We start from the raw sequence: 23,625 nt of genomic DNA, 5'->3' as shown, positions 1-23,625 counted from the left end.
CTCCTGGAACATCTGTCTAAACAGATGTTTTCTGTGAAGGGTAATGAGGATCCTCTTTAAGGAAAGCTGTCTGGGCAGAGAGGTCGGGTCATAGATGGCTTCAGGCAGTGAAATGAGTGCTGGGTTTTTCCAGATGAGCTGGGTTTAACCACAGCTCCTCTCTTTAAAAAGACATGAGGGTTGCCAAACTCCTTGTCTTCCCTGAGCCTTGTGTTTTGTGTCCCAGCCTGTATCATGTGTATTGAGCTCACCCTGCTCTGCTCACAGACGGCTGTGCTCACCATATAAGTTGAGATGGGTTGAAAAAGCTCTACAAACTTCAGAATTCTGTGCACACGTGAAAGGAGACGCAAGGAAGCTAGGGTCCAAAGTGGCAGGATGAGTTTTAGGTTTTAAAATCGTGTGAGTGCACACAATTTTAAAATTGCTGTTTGCATTGGGCAAGAAGGGAAAAGAGAGGCTCCTTTCTTCCCACTGGGTATTTTGAACACTTATCTTGGGCTTCAGTGAGTTTGTTTAGATTTAAAGATATGTTGTCTGCGACCCTCCAGATCAAAGAGAACAAAGCTCCTACGTATGGAGGCCCTTAAGGGCCAAACTAGATAATGTCATTATCCTATAAACAGGTGATAACGGCAGAGCCAGGCTCATCTCAAACTAATCCAGTTCTAATCCCTTCAAGGGTCTGGAAAGATGTCAGAGAATAAAAGGCCACTGCCACTTAGCAAGCTGTATCTTGTGAGTGGATTTGTCACCCTTCAGGCCCGAGCATCTGTCTGGTTGTCTAGACATGACAGGCGTGGTGGGCTGTGGGGAGAGTGTGGGAGGCACTCCCTTTTCACATGACTGAGGCTGGAGCAATCTTGTGCTCCTTCCCCCTCCTAGGTACCGGGATTCCAAGAAGGATAACTGCTGATGGTCCCTTAACCACAACGACTACAGCAATCAAAATTACTCACAAATACCGAGCCCACATCATGGTCTTGTGTACTTATTTTTGTTTTAGAAACGATTAAATAGAGGCTGAGAGACAGGAAGCAATGTCCAAGATCACAGAGCAAGAGAGAAGCACAGCCAGATTCCAGCTCAGGGAGTCTGATCCTAGAGCTTCTGCAACCACTGTCTCTCAGGAAGCAGAGACCTCCCCTGCCTACTTACTTCCCTGTTCCAGGCTCCTGCAGGCCATGGGGCACTGGGCCGGCTCATTTCTCTGAGCTTCGATTCCCTGACCCTAAATGACGATAAATAGGGTAGGAGGAGATTAAGTGGGATAATGGATGTCAAGCACCTCGGAAGGTATGTGGCCCTTACTAAATCACTCAAACATGTCAGATTCCATTTTCTTTCCTAAATACCTTTAGCAGGCAATTCTCTAGCCCTGGGGACAGACAGCGAGTGTGGGCCTCTGAAAATGTTTAAGGAAAGATCGCGAAGTGGAGCTGCCCTCCTCGCTCGGGATACGCGGCCAAGGCCGCTGCCAATGGAGCTTGTGGACACGAAACTGGGTCTCCATCCCAGGGTGGAGAGGCCTTCGCTCTGCCCCGGCTGGGATCTCCTTGTGGACAAGCCCTAGCCATTGATGCGGATGGAAGTTCCTTCTGTATTCCTGTTAGGAATGACTATCTACAGCATCGAGGCTGGCAAGCCCTGGAGGCCTGGGAAGAAGAGGAGCCTGGTCTCAGCTCCGGCTTGCGGGTCTCGGAATGACACCCTTCAGACTGCAGTCAGTCCTCAAAGCCGGCGATTATGGGGGGATCTTCCTGGTGGTCTCTGTGCAGCAGCAGCTCAGGAGCGCTCCTGGGATAAAAGGGAAGCTTGCTTTATCCTCTCTTGACAGGTTCATCGGCAGTGCTCAGAATAGAGATGGAGTGACCAGGGCTCTGGGTGGATGCCGTGGTCTGGTGGGGAGCGGGGAGCAGCAGGTGCTCCCACCCCAGCCCGCGGCCTCTGGCCACAGCCCGGCCCCCCTGCTTGGTTCCACCACACTAACCACCAATTCCACGGTCTGCAGTTATGTTCAGTAAGTACAAGATGAACATCATCTCAATTAACAGAATACCTTTAGGGCGTCTCTCCGCCAACTATTCCGGCACGATTGTCCACACAGTCATCAGGGCCTAATCAACCAATGATGGCTGAAAATGAGGGAGGCCAATCCCAATAAATTCGAAGGAAAGTCATTTTTCTCTTTTAATGCCCCTCTCCCTCCTTCTTCCTTCTTCCCACGGCACAATGCAGTAAATTAATGTCACGGTGGTTATTACAGTACCGCTGCTATGGCAAGTATTCAAGCGACGATCCTGGAATATTTTACCTCAGCATTTATTTGTCCATAAAATAAAACAGGATTTATGGCATGACTCTCCAGTTTGAGGGTTGCATGGACAGCAGCTGGGGCACATCCTTAACTCCTCCACAGGTAAAGATATAGGAGCCGGAGGAAGGGAGTCACTCAGTGCCTGAGGCTGAGAAGGGCGTGTCCCGCGTGGGGGACCCACTGGCTGCTCCAGCTGGAAAAGGCTTCAGTTACAAAGGCATTGTGGCTTTGAGATGGGGGGTTTGGGTGCATGAGCAGGAGCCAGATTGTTTTAGACAAATATCCTGGTCCCCTACTTTTGACACCCTGATACGCTTCCTGCAGGCACCCCGGAAGCCAGGGCTGCGACTCAAGCGTGCCTGTCAGGTACTGGCCCCCTGGTGGCCCCCAGGATGCTGTGATTGTTTCTGTTGTCCCCTGCAATCTGTTTGGGGGGACCGAGCACTGACGAAGGCTGCAGCATCCGGGGTTGGAGGGAGGCAAGGTTCTGCTGAACAAAATACTGAAGTACAGTTTATTAAAACACGTCTGCCTGCACAAAACTCTTCCTGGGAAGGGAGAGAGACTCCACCTTGGAGAATACACTGTGAAATTATAATTCATTGATTCGGAAGCCAATCATTTCGTATTTTGACTGCTGGCTTAGGAATATTCATATTTTCCACCGCATTTAAATTTCCCTGTGCCATTAAAATCTCCGAGCTCTATAATTAGGCCTCTCCTGATAGATATGGATGAGGTCTCTGTTCCGGGGAGAGCAAGCAGGAGCCTCTGGGAAGCAGGGCTTTGCGGAGTGGGCTTCCCCTCTAGGCACTGAGCTCATTCTCTCCCCTCCCCAGCGGGAGCCCTTCCAGGCTGCCCACCCTCCACAGGGACCCTGACTGGGGGTCTCTGCAAACAGCCTGCACCCACTGCCTGCTGCCCTATCCCCTCCTATGCTGGGGGGTTTAGGGGGGTACACAGTCGCTGCAATGTTTACTCACTTAAACATAATTTGCATTCCAAAAGCTGTATTCTTGACTCGGATGATATTTATGAAATGAAGTCCTGCTGGTTGCGCAACCAAAACAGATGTGGCTTGCTCCACCGCGACGTGTATACCAAAACGTGCTCCTGCTCAAAACGAACGAAATAAATAAATAAAGAGGCGTCTTCTCCAGAAGTAAATATTGTTTTATGAAATGAAATATAGCACCGAAGCCGTTCCTGCCTTGTCCCTGTCAACACGGCCCTGGAGCTGGAGTCTTGGAGCCCCGCCTGTTCAAGTCCCACACACTGATGCCTGTGACCAGAGGCACTCTGCGCATGGCCAAAGCCACCAAGGCCGCCGTCCTGGCCGCCATCTCACCAGTCAGGTTTCTGCTGAGATGGACCAAAATACTGGGTAATGAAGACGGAAAACCAATACAGAATGGGGGAAAATAAAGAATTGCTTAGAATGAATTCTGCACGTAATTACTTGCGTTTTTGCTAACTACTGTATAAACAACACTTTTAACAAGGCAAATTGGAATCTTGAAGACAATTCTGCTTAGGGATATAGCTTCAATTTATTATACGAGGATAACTGAAAACTTTGTTTCTGCTGCGTTGCAGTCAATTTCCACGGCACACACATTTCGAATGTGTGATTAATCATATGAGTGCACCGGTTGCCAATAAATACCAAAACTCTAAAACTCTTAACAACTTGCTCATTTTTTGTGGTCATTCCAAATGGCTAAACAGCCTGAGCCTGTCAATGTGCACCAGGATCAATGCTCTGGGGTCTCTGCAGAAGATTGATTTTGCTGTCAGAGGATTTCATTTCGCTCATCAACAAAAATACTTGCCTCCCTAAATAATCGGATCCCAGGCCTGGCTTCAGTGTAATGTCCTACCTATGGCCGCCACCATTTCCTGCTCTGTCAGCCAGCCAGCCATAAAGGGCTTAGTGCGTGCTAGAATCTCACCACTTCTTGGCCAAAAATAGGACACTTTTGGTCGTTTGGCCACTACAAAAAAAAAAAAAAAGAAAAAAAAAAGAAAGAAAAAAGAAAAGAAAAAGAGGGAAAAAAACCCAATAAGTCAAAATAGCTTAGATAATTTGAACAATGAAGCATCAGTTTAAAACAAAGAACTTAGAGGAGAGAGGCAACAAATGCTATCCTAACTTAATCCTCTATCATATTAATTTTATCATTGCTGACTCTCTATTTTCTTTTTCTAGGTTTTGATCAATCTTCATTTCTTATGCATAGTTTCTGGTGAACAGCTCAAATGTAGTTTTCAGCATGCCTAGAACTGCTACTGGTTAATAATAGTGTGTGTATATGTATATATATATATATATGTATATGTATACGCACACTATTATTATAATAATAGTGTATATATATATATGCTATTTGTTGGGTATTTAACCCTGAAGATAACGCTCCCTAATGGTGGAGGACAAGGATGAAAAAACACATTGGCATGTCAAATGCACCCTGAAGAACAGTGAAGTAGCTGGGAAAAAAAATTAGGTGTTTCTACCTAGTGTCTACAAGGAGCCTTGAAGTGGCTGCTTTACCTACTAATTAGTTGGGTCTTTTGCTAAGGGGCCCAAGCCATTCCTCATTCAATATACAAAGCCCACTTTGAAAGAAACCTTTCTTCTAAGGGAGGAACTCTCTCCCTCCATGGCCCCCACCCAATGTTGATCAAGCCCCCACCTTCTCATTAGGACAGCTTTCGAAAAGACCTAGAATGCCTACACCTCAGACCAGACTTCATAAACATCAGAGAGGCGCTGAATGCCAAACACCTTTCTAAGGGGGAAAAAAAAAGAATAAGGTGAGATCACTTCATTCTCCTGCAACCTAAAAATAAATGGAAGGGGCTTCTCCCAGCTTCAGGGAGTGCATATGGATTTCTTGCTGACATTCGATTCTCTGAACTGAATGTCACACTCGCTGAGAACAGTTAAAAAAAATAATAATGCTAGACTGTTATCATTATTAGAAGGGCAAGAAGAATGAAATATCATAATTATCATTAGGAAACCCTGTAAAACATATTTGTACATTATCTTGGGGCAAATACAAGTGTCATGTGTTACCAATTGTTAGGCAAAGAACGTGGTAATATATTGTTCCCCTCCGGCTCTCTGCACAGCTCAGCACAGGGCAGAAATGATGTGCACGGTGTGTGCAAGCATCCAGACCATGCCGGCACGGTGCGTGGGGGGCAGAGGGCCGCCCTAGGACTTGTAACACAAGGAAACTGTTGAACCACGGGATAGATGCAGCAGCGGCAAAGAAAGGTATTCTGTGGCCTGGCTGGCCACCTAGAAAGCTGGACCAGACCTTCCCAATGGGAAGGAGTCCCAGGTGCCCTCTTCACCAAGGTTTGGACAGGGCCCAGCAGCTAGAATGCGAGGGCTAGCTCAGTGCGTAGGGATTTGATTGCTCACTCAGGAAGCCTGAGTTTCCCAGGAAGAAATTGATTTGCCTTTTCTCTTCTGAGACATTACATGTCAAAAAAGAGCCTTAGGAGTGAAGCTGGTTTGGAGAAAAATATTCCAAAGAGCCTTACCCCTTGAACCCTAGGCAAGTCTGCAAATGAAGGGTGTTTTTTCCTGTTTTATTTATTGTTTGATGTTTTAGCATCAAAAGCCTTTTTGAGAATGTCACGAGGATGGAAATGCATAGGTGCACATATTTCGTGTCACTGTTGTGGGCTCACAATCCCCCTTCTAGTTCATCCAGCAGCCCTTTGAGGCCCCGGGTTTCCCACTTAGAAACCTTTGGTCCAATAGCCACAACATGGAATCAACCTAAATACCCATCCATGGTAGACTGGATAAATAAAATGTGGTACATATACACCATGGAAAGCTATGCAGTCATAAAAAGAATGAGATCATGTCCTTTGCAGGGACATGGATAGAACTGGAGGCCATTATCCGTAGCAAAGTAACACAGGAACAGAAAACCAAACACTGCATGTTCTCACTTATAAGCGGAAGCTAAATGATGAGAACATGTGGACACATAGAGGGGAACAACACACACTGGAGCTTATTGAAGGGTGGGGTGTGGGAGGAGAGAGAGAATCAGGAAAAACAACTAATGGGTACTAGGCTTAATATCTGGGTGACAAAATAATCCGTACAACAAACCCCCACAACACAAGTTCACCTATGTAGCAAACCTGCACATGTACCCCTGAACTTAAAAGTCAAAAATAAAATAAAATAAATTAAATAGACAAAAATGGACACCTGGTCTGTGCGTTCTAGAGGGGGCTTTCCAGGCTCTGGCTTCCAGAGATACCTAATTCCTGGGAGCATCTCTGGAGCTCTCTGCTCCATGTTGAACATCGACCCAACAGCCCTCTGGGGATGCCCAGGAAGGAAGGGAGCTCTCCTAGTCCAGGGACCCAGTCAAGGCCCCTCATGAGTACAAGGTGGGTGTCTCCTATTCCCAGTACCCTCTCTGCACCTGGTGGCTGGACAGAGGGTCTGGAGTGGTTAGGAAGCCCCAGGATAGCACTCTTGGAACAGCTGCCGAGAAAGAACAACCTCTGCCTAGGGACAAGAGGACACTGTTTGGAAAACGCATGCCCAGAGTCTATGGGACTCCCGGATGCTGCAGCTGAGACCACCTTCCCAAGGCTTGGCTTCTCTCAGACTTGGGTTTGCCTAGAAAAGCAACATTGTCTCTGGGCCACGAAGGAGCTGGACACCTTTATCTTTGCACATCAGAGCTCACCTGAGCCTTCCTGTGTGCTCTGCTCATGGAGACAGCCTAGGGGACAAGTCACTGTGTGCCTCTGAAGCCAGCCCTGTCTCCCCAGGCAGCCTCACTCATCCCCTACCCGGCTGTGAGAGAAGGTGGTCTACTCGGAGAAGCCTGGGCTTGCCACCTCCCTGTGTGCAGTGACATTTTGTGATAAGCCTATTTGTCCTCAAAGGAATGATGCACTAATGATAGCATTTCGGGCAACTTGGCTGGAGGCGAGGAAGGTAATTTGGGACAGGAGTCCCAATTCACACCAAGTCTGAGACATCTAAACATAATAGAGTCACCTGCTAATGGTTCTATCTCTTACGGGAAACTAGAATCCTAGAATAGTGACAGGAGCCTCTTGCCTAAGCTCCTCGTGGGAAAACCGAGGCCCTGGGTGGGAGAGGGAGAGAGAGGGTGAAAAGCTTACAGGAGGCTCAGGCAGTCTAGACCTGGACTATGATCCCTCCTGGGTGGCATCTTTCCATTTGGCTTTGCACTGTCTGAGCCCCAAACTTTTGTGAAAATCAGTCCTTTGGGCCTGAGTGCCTGGTGGTCCAGGGCATGGATTTGAGCTGCTTAATCTCCAGTGCAAAGCTCATCTCTGCCTGTGGCTTTTCTGGCTTCTTTTTGCAGGCTCTGAGCACCAGATTGTCCAAAGTCACTTCTCAAAGTGTGGTTCCACCCTCACACACCTGCGCAGGTCTCCCGAATCACAATCCACATTTCCACAAGATTGCCGGGTGCTCTGCACACGTGCTAGAGCATGGGGAGTGGTGGTCTCAAGTTTCTCTTTTGTCTTCACTCCCAGGACCCTTGGAGCCAAGTCTCGCATGAGGAGGAATTGGCTCATCTCAGATCTTTTGATTTTCTCTCTTCTGGTTTTATCTCTAATTTTTCAAATGGACAGTGTTTAATTTCCTGAGCAGTTAAAAGCCAGGCAGGTAGGATATGAAGAGGTAGATGGTCAGTTCAGCTGCAGGCAGCCTGAACTGTCTGCCTGGACACTGTCTGCCCTGAGCCCCTTCCCAAAGCCATGGAGCTCCGTAGCCCTGAACACACTCCCACTGCCCCCACGCACTACTACAGTCCCGGACAAGTCTGAGACATCTAAACATAATACAGCCACCTGCTAATGGTTCTGTCTCCTATGGGAAACTAGAATCCTAGAATAAGGACAGGATCCTCTTGCTTAAGCTCCTTGTGGGAAAACTGAGGCCCTGGGTTGGAGAGGGAGAGAGGGGATGAAAGGCTTGCAGGAGGTTCAGGCAGAGTCTAGATCTGGACTCTGATCCCTCCTACCACTCCCCATATGGACCCACACTGACCACCAAGGACCCCCAGTGGTCCCTATGGACTCCCCATAGACTCACCCCAGACCCCATATTTCCGCAGCCTCCAAAGCTCTTCCACAGGCCGCAAGCATATCCCTCAGCCCCCGATGGACCCGTAGGCCACCCCCTGCACATGAGTGACCCTGAACAAGCTGTTGTCTTTTGGGGGGAAGCCCACTCCCACCTGGCACTGTGAGCACCCTCCTTTCTCTTTGCATTTTGGACCCCTTCTCCCCCGACTTTCCCACTCGTTCTGTGTACAATGCTAAGTTGTGAAAAATGCATGACAACATTAACCCAAGGTGTTATTTATAAATATGTTATAATTTATTAAATTACATGGCACTCGACAACAACTCAGAGAAAGAGGAAGCACATGGGAGTGTGAACACAGCACATGCACTATTTTAATAATCCTTTTATCTTAAAATATTGCCTCCTATCCAGCTGTCATGGAGCAGCAGGAGAGTCTGTTAAGCATGGAGACGAGGGGAGTCTCTCCAACAGCCTCCACGGTGAGTTATTAAATGAGCGAGAGGCGCCCACTCATCATTTGATCAACACACGTAAATTATGTATAATGGGTACCTTCATGTAAAAAGCTCCTGGAACATTGAGGAAGACATATCCCACCCGGGGGTCCAGAGGAGCAGGTGGGGGTCCCCTCCACCTGCTCCTCTCTGTCCTCTAAAGCAACTTCTGCCCAACTTGAAACTTAAGCTTTCCTCTAGCACCCTCAGCATTCTTGACCACACCCGGGGAGCCATTGGTACTCTCTTTTACTTAATATTTTTATTTAATTTATATTCATTCTTTTTTACTTAAATGGATTTAATTTTTAAAAGAAGTTTTATATTATTACTATGAATAGAAAAGTAATAGCACTTACCATAAATATGAAATAACCATTAAAAAGAACATAATGGAAACAAACCATGTAATTAAATTTCAGCTCAATATGAAGGCTTGATGAAGCCTAAGTCCTTCTCTTTCTATTAAAAGGGGTGGCCAGCCAGTGTCACAGAGACATTCAAGATATGCTGGAGCCAAAGACAGCCTTCTTCCCTGACTTTGGGAGGACAGAAAGTGCCCAGGCAGGCCCTAGCTGGATACCATGCTGGCTGGATACCATTAAAATCCCCTCGAGTTTCCAAGGCAGGACTGCCCCACATTTTTGGAGGTACTGGCCCCAAATCAAAATCAATGATCCCATCGCTGTTTTCTTAGGCTTCACAATGCAGGTGGAACAGGTGAGAGTCCTCCTTCCTGTGTGCTGTTGTAGAGGGTATTGTGGAGTGGTGAGGACAGGACCCAGGAGTCGGGAGCTGAGTCCAGCTCTGCGATGTGACTTTGGACAAGTCACCCTTTCTCTCTCCCATCATCAGAATCCAGGGTGGGTTTGTTTGTTTGTTTGTCTGTTTTTTGACACAAAGTCTCGCTGTGTCACGCAGGCTGGAATGCAATGGCACAATCTTGCCTGCAATCTCCACCTCCCGGGTTCAAGAGATTCTCCTGCCTCAGCCTCCCCAGTAACTGGGATTACAGGCACCTGCTGCCAAGCCTGGGTAATTTTTGTATTTTTAGTAGAGATGGGGTTTCGCCATGTTGGCCATGCTTGTCTCGAACTCCTGACCTCAGGTAATTCACCTGCCTCGGCCTCCCGAAGTGCTAGGATTATAGGCATGAGCCACCCTGCCTGGCCCCAGGGTGGCCTTGATGGCTACAGAGCTTCTCCAAGACCATGCACCTTCTAGTTCTCCAGCCTCCTGTACACATAGCAAAACTAAGGCATTTTTAAAAGCATGTTACTGGGTATATACTCAAAGGAATATAAATCACTCTACTGTAAAGACACATGCACACGTATGTTTACTGCAGCACCATTTACAATAACAAAGACCTGGAACCAACCCAAATGCCCATCAATGATAGACTGGATAAAGAAAATGTAGTACATATAGACCATGGAATACTATGCTGCCATAAAAAGGAAGGTGATTGTGTCCTTCATAGGGACATGGATGAAGCTGGAAACCATCATCCCCAGCAAATTAACACGGGAACAGAAAACCAAGCACCGCATGTTCTCACTTATAAATAGTAGTTGAACAATGAGAATACGTCGACACAGGAAGGGGAACAACACACACCAGGGCCTGTCTGGGGGCTGGGGGATAAGGAGAGGGAGAGCATTAGGACAAATAGCTAATGCATGCAGGGCTTAAAACCTAGATGAGGGGTTGATAGGTGCAGCAAACCACCATGGCCCATGTATATCTGAGTAATAAAGCTGCACATTCTGCACATGTATCCTGGAAGTTAAAGTAAATTAAAAAAAAAAAAAAGTTTCGTGTCACATGACACAAAACACATGTTAGAAAGAATGACTTAGGACCATGTATTTGAGGCTCCTTTCTCAAACTGGAGAAAGGTAATGCTAGATCATCAAAATGCAAAGTTGAATAGAGAAGAAAAAAAAATAAACCTAGGGTAATCTCTAAACCCCAAAGAAAGCCAAAGCATCTTATTTTCAAAATAGACGTCCGAGCCATGCAAAATAGAAATATCCGGACGTGAAGCCAAGCTCTCCCATCATACTTAGAACCCATTTTAAACTGGGAGAGAGAATGTCAGATAATCAAAATTCACATGTGAAAACAGCCACGGTTCTTCCTGTTAGCTGCGATTAATACTAGCAGTTAGAGAAAGGCTAAAAAAATGAAGTCATACATTATTTTTTTTTCCTCGTAGGTATGGATTTTATTTGACCTATTGCTTTTAAAATAGAATACCTTCCCAAGCACACTTTACATGATAAAACTCAGAGACAAAAGGGAGAAAATGCAAATCAATTCTACATTACATGTATGTTGCTGCATTTGGCAAAATCAAATGAGATCTTTTCATCTTCTTACTGTAGAACAAAAACAGAGCAATATTATGAAATCTCACAGAGCTTTATTTCTCGGCGTCTTTTGTGTCCAGCCTTTTAAATTCAGGTTTTTCTGCCTTTTTTACTGACAAGCCCACAATTTTCAGAAAAGAAAGCTAGCATTAATTAAGACAGTGCCAGATGTAATTTTCTTGGGAAGTAAATTTCTGCACAACTAAAGGTTACAGAGACCTTTTCACTGTCAAAATTTACTACAGCCTGTGAATGTTAATGTTTCTAATGAAGACATGTTCTCTGTCCCTGAACTTAAAAGTACCCAGAGAAGAAGGCAAAGAGAAAAAAAAAAAAAAAAACTCTATTTGACGAATGTATCTGGAGCCTGTGCATTAATGTAGGGAACTCTCGGCTTCTGGTGCACGTTGTAATTATAGTGTTTGGATAGCCTTGTTTTCTAAACAAGGAATATTGCCATAAATTGGCAATTTTGCATGAGGAGTGGGATTGTAGTAGGGCCCTTATGTTACAAATGAGCTCCTAGTATAGTAAGCATTCACCCCATTAGGCTTAAAGATATTCACCTTCTGACTCTGGGACAGGTGGGGAGGGAAGCTGGCAGGAGACCCAGATCTTCCACCGGGCACCAGCATTAGCATGGAGGGACCCTGGGTTTCCTGTTCTCTGACCTCTCAGCCATCTGTGCTCAGAAGGCTTTTGAAGGCTGCCTTAGTGTCTGAAGAAACAGAATTTTTTTTCTTTTTTTTTTCCTGGCCAGTCTTTTAATTTTGTTTTGGAGGCCTGAATGCCAATTACATCAGCATTTTCTATCTAGCTCCCAGGGAGAAGACTGTGTGGATGGAGAGGAAGCAGGGCCTTCCACCTCTTTCTTCCTGGGGGGCATGGCTGTGCTCTTGCTAGAGGTTCCTGGAGTAAGACGTTGACAGGACCCAGTTTCACGACTTCTTGATTTTTTCCTCTTTAGTAAGTTGAGGAAGGAGGTACTATTACCCTATTTGGGATTAAAAGACAGTCATTTTATTCACCTAATAATGCTTTTCCAGGAATCTCTTTTAAGGAAACAATCCATAATGACCACAAAGATGTGCACAAAAAGATGTCCTCCTTACATAAAAATGACAATGACAAGTAGAAGAATAAAGACTGAATGTTCAACAATGTGGAAATGATGAAATAAATTATGATACACTCATAAAATGGAATATTACACAAGCATCAGTCTTTTTGATTAAGTAGATACTTCAGTCAAACGGGAAGTGTTTATATCCTATAACATGTAAAAAGCAAGATATAAAATTTTGTGATCTTAACTTTGTTAAAAGAAAAAAAAATGCCTGATTTGTGCAATAAACTATATGATCACCGCTCCAAAGGTGAAATTGGGGATGCTATATCCTGTGCAAGAAGAAATCATGAGGATTCAACCATCCACATAACTCATATGAAAGAAAGTAAGTTTAAAAATAACAAACAAAAGCTTACAATGACAATGAAGTAGCACAGATTCTGCCCCCGGTCCACTGGGGTGGACAGAATCTATGTCTTGGAGTGGGCCTGAGGTGGAGGCGTCACTGAAAGCTTCCTCAGTCTTAACTTGGGGCTGGGTACGCTGGCTCACACCTGTAATCCCAGCACTTTGGGAGTTCGAGGTGGGGGTATCACTTGAGCCCAATGGTTTGAGACCAGCCTGAGCAACAAAGTGAGACCTTGTGTTACAAAAAAAAGAAAAAAAATTAGCCAAGCGTAGTGGTGTGTGTCTGTAGTCCCAACTACTCAGGAGGCTGAGATGAGTGGATCGCTTGACCTGGAAGGTGAAGGTTGCATTGAGCTATGATGGCACCACTGCACTCCAGCTTGAGTGACAGAGCAAGACCCTGTGTCAAACAACAACAACAACGACAAAAATATTGACTTGGCAGATCCTGGGAGATTATTCAGTGGTCATTTTGCCTCTTGGTGATTTTCCCTTTGTGCATGGCTTTGGGCTCTAGCTGCCTAGGAGGATAGCACACGTCCCTGTCCCCCACTCCTGCTCACTCTCCTGTGCCCGCTCTGCCCTGGCATACTCTTGCATGCTCATCTTACAGAGCGTCTCCTCTCAGTCTTACCTCTTTGCCCTCCTCCAACCAACTGGGATGATTCTCTCAACGGACTCCCTTGGAATTGCCCCAAACTCTTCCATTCACATCTCCGCAGGGCATTTGGAGACTGGGCAGCTGGCAGATGTCTGTGGAGTGTCTGTGTCATCACCTGAAAGGGTGCCCTCATTCAGAGGGTGACTGAGGAACAGAGGAAAGCCCACAGCAGAGGAACGAGCCTACAGCTGTGGAAGGGAGTCGAGGTGAGCAGGGCAGGAGAACAAGGAAAACATATACAACATGTTACCTCCAAACACTTCTGTCCCAGCTGCCCGCAGTCCTCCCAGCCGGACTCTAGAAAAGGAAGAAAAGCAGGAGGAGAAGTAAAATCCTGGATAAATCCAGCCTGGCCCAGGATTCACACTTTTCCGGTGGACCACGGTTCTCTGACTATGGTGAGTGCTGTCCTCAGACCAGCGGCATCAGTGTCACCTAGGACCTTATTAAACATGCAGGTTCTCAGGCCTCACCCCAGACCTCCTCGGTCAGGAGCCCTCAGGGCTGGGGCCGCAGCCCTCCAGGTGATGCCGAGGTATGCCAAGGTGTGGAAGTCATGGCCCTAGATGGACAGTGGGATCCAACGTACATCCAGTGGCCTTTGCTCCTGAACACACCTAGAGTTAGAAGGAGGCACATGAGTTTTTGTTTAAATGATGGTAGATGAGCCTGGCACAGTGGCTCATGCCTGTAATCTCAGCACTTTGGGAGGCGAAGGTGGGCGGATCACTTGAGGTCAGGAGTTCGAGAGCAGTCTGGCCAACATGGTGAAACCCTGTCTGTACTAAAAATGCAAATATTAGCAGGGCATGGTGGCGGGCACCTCTAGTTCCAGTAGTTCCAGCTACTTGGGAGGCTCAGGCATGAGAATCCTTTGAACCTGGGAAGCAGAGGATGCAGTGAGCCGAGATTGTGGCACTGCACTCCAGCCTGGGCAACAGAGTGAGATTCTGTCTCAAAAAAAAAAAAAAAAAAAAAGAAAAAAAGAAAAAAAAAAAGGAAAGAAAGAAAGAAAAAATGATGGTAAATGACAGACTGATGGGTTGCTGTCTTCTGAATTGACTGAAAATCCAACAGTCCGTGTCGCTGCAGACACAGGGTGATGCGGTCTCTCAGGCTGTATGGAGATGGTGTATGCATCACTCTTCTTCTGTGCTCTGTGAGGTTTTCCTGAATGTGGTCAGGCCAGTGCCCTGTCCCACTGCCATTTACCTGGTGAGTTGAAGTGGCTGTCCCCTACCTGGCCCACATGAAAACCATGCCTTCTCAGCATGCTCAGGTTACTAAGGAAACTACCAAGGTGCCCTGGTCTACACAGGCCACACACAGTTAGCCACATGTATCTGGGGGTCACCTGAACAGCCGAGGACAACAGCAAGGAAGACCTGTCAAAATGACAGCTGGCCACACACCACCTCCACTGTCCAGGAGGGATTTGTAACTCTAGAGTCCACATAGGTGAAGAGAAGAGCAAGAGAGAATTTGAGACCTGGATTACATGATTTGAATCCCAGGGTTGACCTAGAGGTGTCCACATTTCCCTGCTGCTAAAAATAAGACACATCGGATGGCTTTCACCAGTGTACTGTCCCCAGGCCCCTGTAGGGATTGCAGCACAGGACGGATTCCTGCAGGCTACCCCAGGTGGGGCATTTGGACTTTAGGGCTGGCTGTCCACATTAGAGGGGCAGTGATGAACAGAACAGCAAACCTACCTGCACACCTATTATTTTTCTCCTTTTGTGTGTTTACAAAAGTATGAGTTTCATACCCAGCACCCCCCCACCAATGCTCTCCATCTCTATTATGCAAAATAAGTCTTTTATTTCCCCCTTCCTCCTTGCCCCCTTTCCTCCTCCCCTCCCTCCCTCCCTTCCCTCCTGCCTTTTCTCTCTCTGCCTCCCAGCCCTAGTGGAGTGACTGAGACACATGAGTAGGTAAATCACAGCCTAGCTGAGCCGTATGTGGAGACCCAAGTTTGCCAAAGTGCTGATGAGCTCTCCGCGGGTCACAGTCTCATCTTCTCCCACTTATTATCTCCTGCAAATGCTCATTCTCTGAACAGGCTTGTAGCATAGGTCTAAGGGAATCTCTGCAACTCACACATTTTCTTTGCAAACAGTCATTGAGTGCCTCTGTGCCAGATCTCAACTGGCACTCAGAGGGGCACAAATACCGATAAGATAGGGCCTGGCCCTCCAGTGTGGACCAGCACCAAACATGGAAGCCACCTCATAGGAATCACCTGAAGAGGGGCCAATGAGATCCCCAAGGGGCAGGGTGCTCCTGCTCCCAGGGCCTCGGGGAAAATTCACTGTCTAGAAGACATCTCACAGAACAGGAGGCTACGAGAGTCCTCAGGGCGATGAGGGGAAAGTGATTTATCTCATCACAGCATCTTCTGATCAGCCCTGTCTCACCTGGCAGGCACAGAGAGCTTGGAGTGGAGGCACGGTGGGATGCCGGGGGTGGAAATGTGGCCTCAGCTCAAAGCTCCGAGGAGAGGGTGGCACACGAGTCATGAAATATAGGTGGAGAAGGTCACTGAAATGGAAAATTTCTCTGCATCCATGGAAAGGGCAGACTCAGAGAAGCTGGGGAAATGACACCAGTGAATTCGCCTCAGGATACGAAAATGCATGTGCTTGTGCTCACAAACTGCCCAGACCTCCAGGGCGTGATCTGCAGCGGGTGCCCCGGACCTGCAGAGGGTGGTCTGCTGTGAACGCCCTGGACCTGCAGAGGGTGATCTGCGGTGGGTGATCTGCGTTGAATGCCCCGGACCCGCAGAGGGTGATCTAGGGTGAATGCCCCAGATCTGTAGAAGGTGATCTTTGGTGGGTGCCCCGGACATGCAGAGAGTGATCTGCAGTGAGCGCCCCAGACCTGCAGAGGGTGATCCGCGGGTGGGTGCCCCCAATCTGTAGAAGGTGATCTGCGGTGGGTGTCCTGGACCTGCAGAGGGTGATCTACTGTGGATGCCCCGGATCTGCAGAAGGTGATCTGCGGTGGGCGCCCTGGACCTCCAGAAGGTGATCTGCAGTGGGTGCCATCCTAAAATCTAGCCAGGCACTAACGGTGTCTTTTCCCTTGGTCTCACCCTTATTCCCACAAGGATAAAGGGCCACTTCCAACCATCTGGAAGACCCAAAGAGGCCCCACAGGAAGGAAGCCTCCCACTGGCCCCATGAACTAAGGGATGCCCTTCCTTCCACTCAGAATTGTAGTTTCTCATCCTGAGAGTTGAAGGAGAGGGCATAAGAAGACACCATCCTTCCCAGAGGCCAGGGATTCCAGGTTAACAATGAGGCCAACAGTTATCTTATACCATACACATACTTCTGAAATTATAATGCAGCTTTGCCAATTCTCATTGAGCTTGGGAACCACTGTGACCCTTAGCTTATTTTCTACCCAGCTTCCCTCAGTCTATCATAGGCTCTTGTCTGATAGACAACTGGTAGAACTCTCTAGTTCTTTTTCCCCAGTCACCACAGCCATCCCTCCCAAATGTAGGAAAGGGCTTGGGGGGCATAGAGAGATAGGAGGAATGTTATGAAACCGCTTCGGCCAAGTATTTCACTTTTCAACTTGCAGCGAACACCTCGTGGGTTTGTTCTCCACCTCATCTACTTGGCAGTGACCTTGGCTCCTGCAGTAATACCTACAATGCCTCCCCCATCTTTGGCCAAATAAAAAGTGATTCTTGGTCACCTCCCATGTGGCTTATCCTGAGTCCCGGTACACAGAGCAGACGGGACCAGCCCTAAGGAAGCGGAGGAGGGACTCACTCCAGCAAACATGACCAAACCACTCCAGAAAGACAGAGCCTGAGCCTTGCAGTAGGTGAGGCTAGAAAGGGTGTAGACACTAGAACCATTCCCATTTTAGATACTGAGGCTGAGGTCTAGAGATCCTAAATGCCACACCCAACAGCACGTAGCTATACCCAAAAAGATCAAATCCTGGAGCTCAGGCCTAGCCTGCTCCAGCAAGCAAGCTCTTCACCCTGTTCCACTAACTCACTAGCCAGCTTAAGCTCCTCCTCCTGCAGGAGGCCCTCCTGATTGACTCCAGCCTGCTCCACACTCATCTGTCACACACATGTTACCTCTCTGGGTTTGGTCACTCTCTGGCAGCCTTGGGTCTGTGATGTGACAGGTGCTCTCTTTCCCCTTGTTCCCCCATCTGGGCACACAATGGCAGGAGATGCTCAGAACCCACTTGCCAACAGAATGCACTGCCTGTTGAAAGAGCTCCAAATTATCAGTCTTCAGCCTGGGCAATCTACAAGGGGTGTGGTGGGTCCAGGGGGAGATTAACTTATGATCTCTGGGTTCATAAGAGCCTTTGGAGGGAGGGCTGTGAACTGCAATGATGGCTGAATAAGAGAGAGAACCAGTCCCGGAATGAGAAGGGGACAGGAGAGGGGCTGTGATGGGAAGGCTGAAATATACTGCCTTTGATTTTCATGCTAGCAAAACCCTGGCTTGCCCCACAGCACCAACACATGGCTGAGGGAGAGCAGAAAGAGAAATTCATACGCAGCTGCAGGACACTGAAGATTCTTGGCATCTATGAATAACGAAAACTTCCACGGCTGCCACAGTGAGTGGCAAGGGATGTGGCCAGCCGCCAGGAGTGCTGCGGCCAGGGCGGCCGGCAAGCCCATGCCCACCAGTCACGACCCTGCAGCTACAGCTCATCACACCCCCAAACCAAAAATGGTCAGTTTTTTTTTTTTCATTTTTCAAGAGAAATTGCAAATCTCGCTCTTTACATAGGCTATCCCAATTAAAAATTTTATAGCATTGAAAACAATTTCAACAGTCAACAGACCAAGTGAAACCTTTCAATGGGCCAGGTGAGGCCTGAGGCCTTTCCGTTGATGGCCTCTGATTGGAGCTCAGTCCTTCCCCCTTTGCTTGGTCTTAGAGGAAAGGACAGGGCTGGGGACACAGCTGGCAGCTGCCAGGGGCTTCCTTTTCTGGGAGTCCTGGTCAGGTGGCACTTCTCTTTGGGAGTGCTGCCCCATGTCTCTGACAGTGTCCCTCCAGGCCCCAGGCCTCCTGTCCTTGGTCCTCCCTCCTCTGCTGTTGGCAAGCACAAGCTCACCCCATGCACGGGGTCCTGAGTCCCTGTGCCCATCTCCCCAGGCACTTTCCACTGCTTCTGTTCATCCAGCTCTGTCCCCAGCAGGACGCTGCTGCCCGCCTGCCTGACAACTGTCAGCCCGAGGTGTGGACACCTTCTCCTTGGTGGCTTCCCCTTTTTCATTAGGTTTGACAATGCGTTTTTCTGAGATTAATAGTGCAGGGGGAGCCAGGATATGAGGCTTTTAGTGGTGACAAACTGCCAGGCCCAGGTGGCTCTGGAAGTGGTGCAGCAGGAAGAGGCCAACAGCTGCACCCCACAGGGCTGGAGGATAAGGAGTGAGGGCTGCCATGTCCATCAGAGCCTGGATCCGGCTGGACTGGGGCAGCCCCTGCTCCTTATCCCTGCCCTTTCCCATGCAGCAAAGTCAGTCTTCCCCAACCCCGTGAGCCCAGCAGCAGAGACCCCACCCCCAGCACACACAGCCCCAACACACCTGTGAGTGTCTGTTGTGGGCTGCTGCTAGGCGCTGGTGCTCATCAGAGGGTAGGAAGAGGCCAAGAAGGCCAGGCTCTCCAGGTTGGCTCCCCATGCTCAGGCACTTCTGTTCTCAGCCCTGTTTGTCCTGTCCTCCTGGTTCCTTCCTCTTCCACCAGCCCAACCTGGGAATCTCCAGAGAAAGGAGGGCTTGAAAACCCAAGGAAGCAAGAGTGCACACCCATCTGGATGCTTCCATGACACCCGTCCCTACTATCTGCCTTCTGTCACCACCGCCCAGTCCCCAGAACAGCAAACCACACCTTTCTCATTGTGTGGGAAGAAAGGGCCTTGGGGTATAATCCAGGAAATTCAAGGAAAAGATGCACATCTATTAATTCTCAAAAACATTTTTTCAAGATACAACACTCTCTTCACATACGAACGCATATGCTTACATGCATAGATATATACAAATATATACATACACACACACACACACACATACACATGCATGCTCGGAAACACAAGCATAGCCTCACATATGCACATATATGCACCTGCTTACACAGGCTCAGATGCACATGTGAACTCAGAGGTGTACTTATACATGCACAAGTCAGACATGCACACTTACACACACACGCGCACACACACACACACCCCTGCTCTTTCCCTGGGAACCGCCTCTGACCCTAGCTCAGGTTCAGCTTGAATCTCTAGGCTGGAAGGGCCTGTAGAGATGTGTGTAAGGGCCTACTTAGACCAATGAGCAACCTGCAGCCCAGAGAGGTGGAGGAGTTTTCCCAGGGCCACACAGCTTTTCAGGACCTGAGCTAAGCCTGAAACCCTGACATAGCTACTCCAACCCAGGGTTTTTGTCCAGATGAACTAATTCCTTAGACTTTTTGGATAAAAATAGTTCACAGTTTATATTACTTCTTTTAACTTTCGTGATTCATTTGGGAGGTCATTGTCACTATGACAATTGAGTTGTTTTCTGGATTGGGAAATTTAGGCCTAGACGGGAGAAATGTTTCACCCAAACATGGAGCTGATAATACAGGTAGGCCTTGTCTCCAGACCCCTGGCTCCAAGGCTGAATCACTTGGGTCCACTCAGCAGTCTTCACTTCTCCTAAGGGACTGAATTATCACCTGATCCGATGGAAGTCCTTTCTCTGCCCTCAGCCCTCAGCTCTGTTGGACCATGGGAAGAATGGAGCTGATGGTAAATATTTTCTGACGACATGTAAAAATTGTGTGACCTTGGGCAGGTCACTTCAGCTAGCTAGGCTTTCATTTACCAAGCTACAAAATACAGGGAGAGTGGCAATAGCTATCTTTCAGGGTTGTTTTAATAATTAAATTCATAAATATGCACATATTGTTAGACGGCAGGGCATTGTACAAAAATGTGGGAAAATGTTGTTGAGAACTGCTTTAAAGAGCTTAGGACGATGACGGCACAGATGGGGGCTCTTTCTCCATGGAATCTCTCATTCTGTCGTTTGTCTGCTGTGGCTAGGACGCAACTGTCAAAGGCAGGTAACTGAATGCAAAAAGATATTTACAACGACTGAAACTGACAAGGGACTAATATCAAGGCTAGAGAAGGACCTCCTGCAAAACAAACAGAAAGACAGCAGCCTAATATAAATATGGGGGAAACATACGAACAAGCAGTTCTCAGAAGGGAAAACCCAAAAAGCTTAGAAGCATGCGAAGAAGTGTTCAAAATCATTAGTAATCAGAAAAACACAATTTTAATGGATGAGCTGTTACTTGGCAACTATTAGGCAAAATTAGAAAGAGGCAATGCTAAGTAAACAGCAGAGGCATGAGGGCGGAGGGGCCTGGGGCACTGATGATGGGAGAATAGAATCTGAAGCCCTGCAAAGGGGCTGCCTCTAATATTTCTTGGAGATTCATACCCTGAATTCATACGTTCCAGCTCTCTTTTGCTGCATAGCAAGGCACCGTATACTCAGTGGCTTTAAAAAATCAATTATTACTCTGCCCATTAGTCTTCAAATTGGGCAGTGCTTAATAGGGAAAGCTTATCTCTGCTCCTTGTGGCCAGGGTAGCTCAAAGGCTGGGGGGTGACTTGATAGCTGGGGGCTGGAACCACCAGAAACTCACTCCCATGCCTGGCACTTGCTTGCTGGCCATCAGCTAGCAACCTAGTTGAGGCTGTTGGCCGGGATTCTTCCAGGTGACTTCATCTTGTGGCTGCTTGGCTGCCACTCAGCATGGGGACTATGTCCCAAGAGTGAGGGGCCCCACAGATCCAGAAAAAGGTGCATGATATTTCAATGACCTAGCCTCAGCATTATGTAGCACCGTTTCAACTGGCTGCAACCCAGGATCAAGAAAAGAGAATGGGAAACTCACCTCTCAATGAAGACTGTCAACCTCACATTCTAGAAAGTGTGTGAGGATGGGATAGGTATGGTCATCATTTTTAGAAAATGCTGTCTTCTACATCCTATTACCCAGGATCTCTGCCCCTGGGTTTCTACCTCAAAAGGGATTCTCATTCAGGTCCATAGGATATTTCTGGCCATGTTACTGCAGTATTGATTTTGGTAGTAGAAAGTTGGAGGTGAGCAGATGTCCACCACTGAGATATTAGAGAGTTGAGATATGATACACAAAACAGCATTACCCTGACACAAGACTGTTAGCTCAGGTTGGTGCGGTGGCTCACACCTGTAATCCCAGAACTTTGGGAGGACAAGGCAGGCTGATCACTTGAGGCCAGGAGTTCCAGACCAGCCTGACCAACATGGTGAAACCCCATCTCTACCAAATATACAAAAATTAGCTGAGCATCATGGTATGTGCCTGTAATCCCAGGCACTTGGGAGGCTGAGACAGGAGAATAGCTTGAACCCAGGAGACAGGGGTTGCAATGAACTGAGATCATGCAACTGCACTCCAGTCTGGGTGATAGAACAAGATCCTGTTTCAAAAAAAAAAAAAAAAAGAAAGAAAGTGTTAGCTCATGGCAATGTTAATGGCTCATTAAAAGAGATAGATCAACTGATCAATAGATCAGTCAATCGACAGCTAGATATAGATAAAGACATGAAGATATCATATATATCTTATTTTAATAGGTCAACAGTTAACACCATAAGATGTATAGTGCAACATCAGTTGTATAAAGACACTTATACACAAAACAAAAATTCATCTTTTCCAAAAACATTTACAAAATAAATGAATAGTTTCAACACATTAAAAATGGCATCTCATGTTTGAGGACAGGACATGGGAATGGAGAAGGAAAAGACAAAAGAAGACATACTTTTTAAAAAGAAGAGGAGGAACCAAGAAATGAACTCACACAGGCATTCATTCAATTTTTAAAACAGCACAGTTGCACCCTCTCAACCATGGTTTCATTCTCCACGGTGTCCATTACCTGTGGTCAATCTTGGTCCAAAAATACTAAATAGAAAGTTTCAGGCCAGGCGTGGTGGCTCATGCCTGTAATCCCACACTTTGGGAGGCCGAGGCAGGTGGATCACCTGAGGTCAGGAGTTCAAGACCAGCCTGGCCAACAGGGTGAAAGCCCGTCTCTACTAAAAAATAAAAAAAATTAGCCAGGCATGGTGGCAGGCACCTGTAATCCCAGCTACTTGGGGGACTGAGGTAGGAGAATCACTTGAAACCGGGAGGCAGAGGTTGCAGTGACCTGAGATTGTGCCATTGCATGCACTTGACTGCCGGCAACAAGAGCAAAACTCTGTCTCAAAAAAAAAAAAGTTTCAGAAACAAACCATCCATAAGTGTTAAGTTGCTGGGAGTTCAGCATAGTGCGATGAAATCTGGCACCGCCGGCTCCGTCCCACGGAGGATGGACGTCATCCCCTTGTCCTGCATATCCATGCTGTAGGTGCCGCCCACCACTAGTCACTCAGTAGCTGTCTCAGTTATCAGATTGACGGTCATGGAATCTCATCACATAGGACTTTTATCATCCCATGTCATCACAAGAAGAAGGCTGAGTGCAGTACAGTAAGTTATTTAGAGAGCAAAACGGCATGCGCACGACTGTGATTGCAGCGTATTGTCTAATAGTCCTATTTCATTCTTTTTTTTTTTTTCAACAAATGGCACTTGAATAACTTTGAGATGGAGTTTTGCTCTTGTCGCCCAGGCTGAAGTGCGATTGTGCAATCTTGGCTTACTGCAACCTCTGCCTCCTGGATTCAAGTGATCCTCCTGCCTCAGCCTTCCAAGTAGCTGGGATTACAGATATGTGCCACCACGCCCAGCTAATTTTTGTATTTTTAGTAGACATGGTGTTTCACCATGTTGGCCAGGCTGGTCTCAAACTCCTGACCTCAGATGATCCACCCACCTCAGCTTCCCAAAGTGCTGGGATTACAGGCATGAGCCACCATGCTTAGCCTGCCCTATTTCATTTTTAGTTATTATTGTTCATCTCTTATTATGCCTAATTTATAAATTAAACTTTATCATAGATATGTGTGTATAAGACAAAACACAGGGTACATAGGGTTTGGAACTCTCTGTGGTTTCAGGCATCTGCTGCGGATCTGGGAACATCTCTTTCATGGATAAGTGAGGACTAGTA

The sequence above is a fragment of the Pan troglodytes genome, chromosome 20, assembly GCF_028858775.2.
Source record: "Pan troglodytes isolate AG18354 chromosome 20, NHGRI_mPanTro3-v2.0_pri, whole genome shotgun sequence".
Classification (NCBI taxonomy): domain Eukaryota; kingdom Metazoa; phylum Chordata; class Mammalia; order Primates; family Hominidae; genus Pan; species Pan troglodytes.
The sequence above is the reverse complement of the archived record's forward strand: the minus strand, read 5'-3'. Positions refer to the sequence as shown.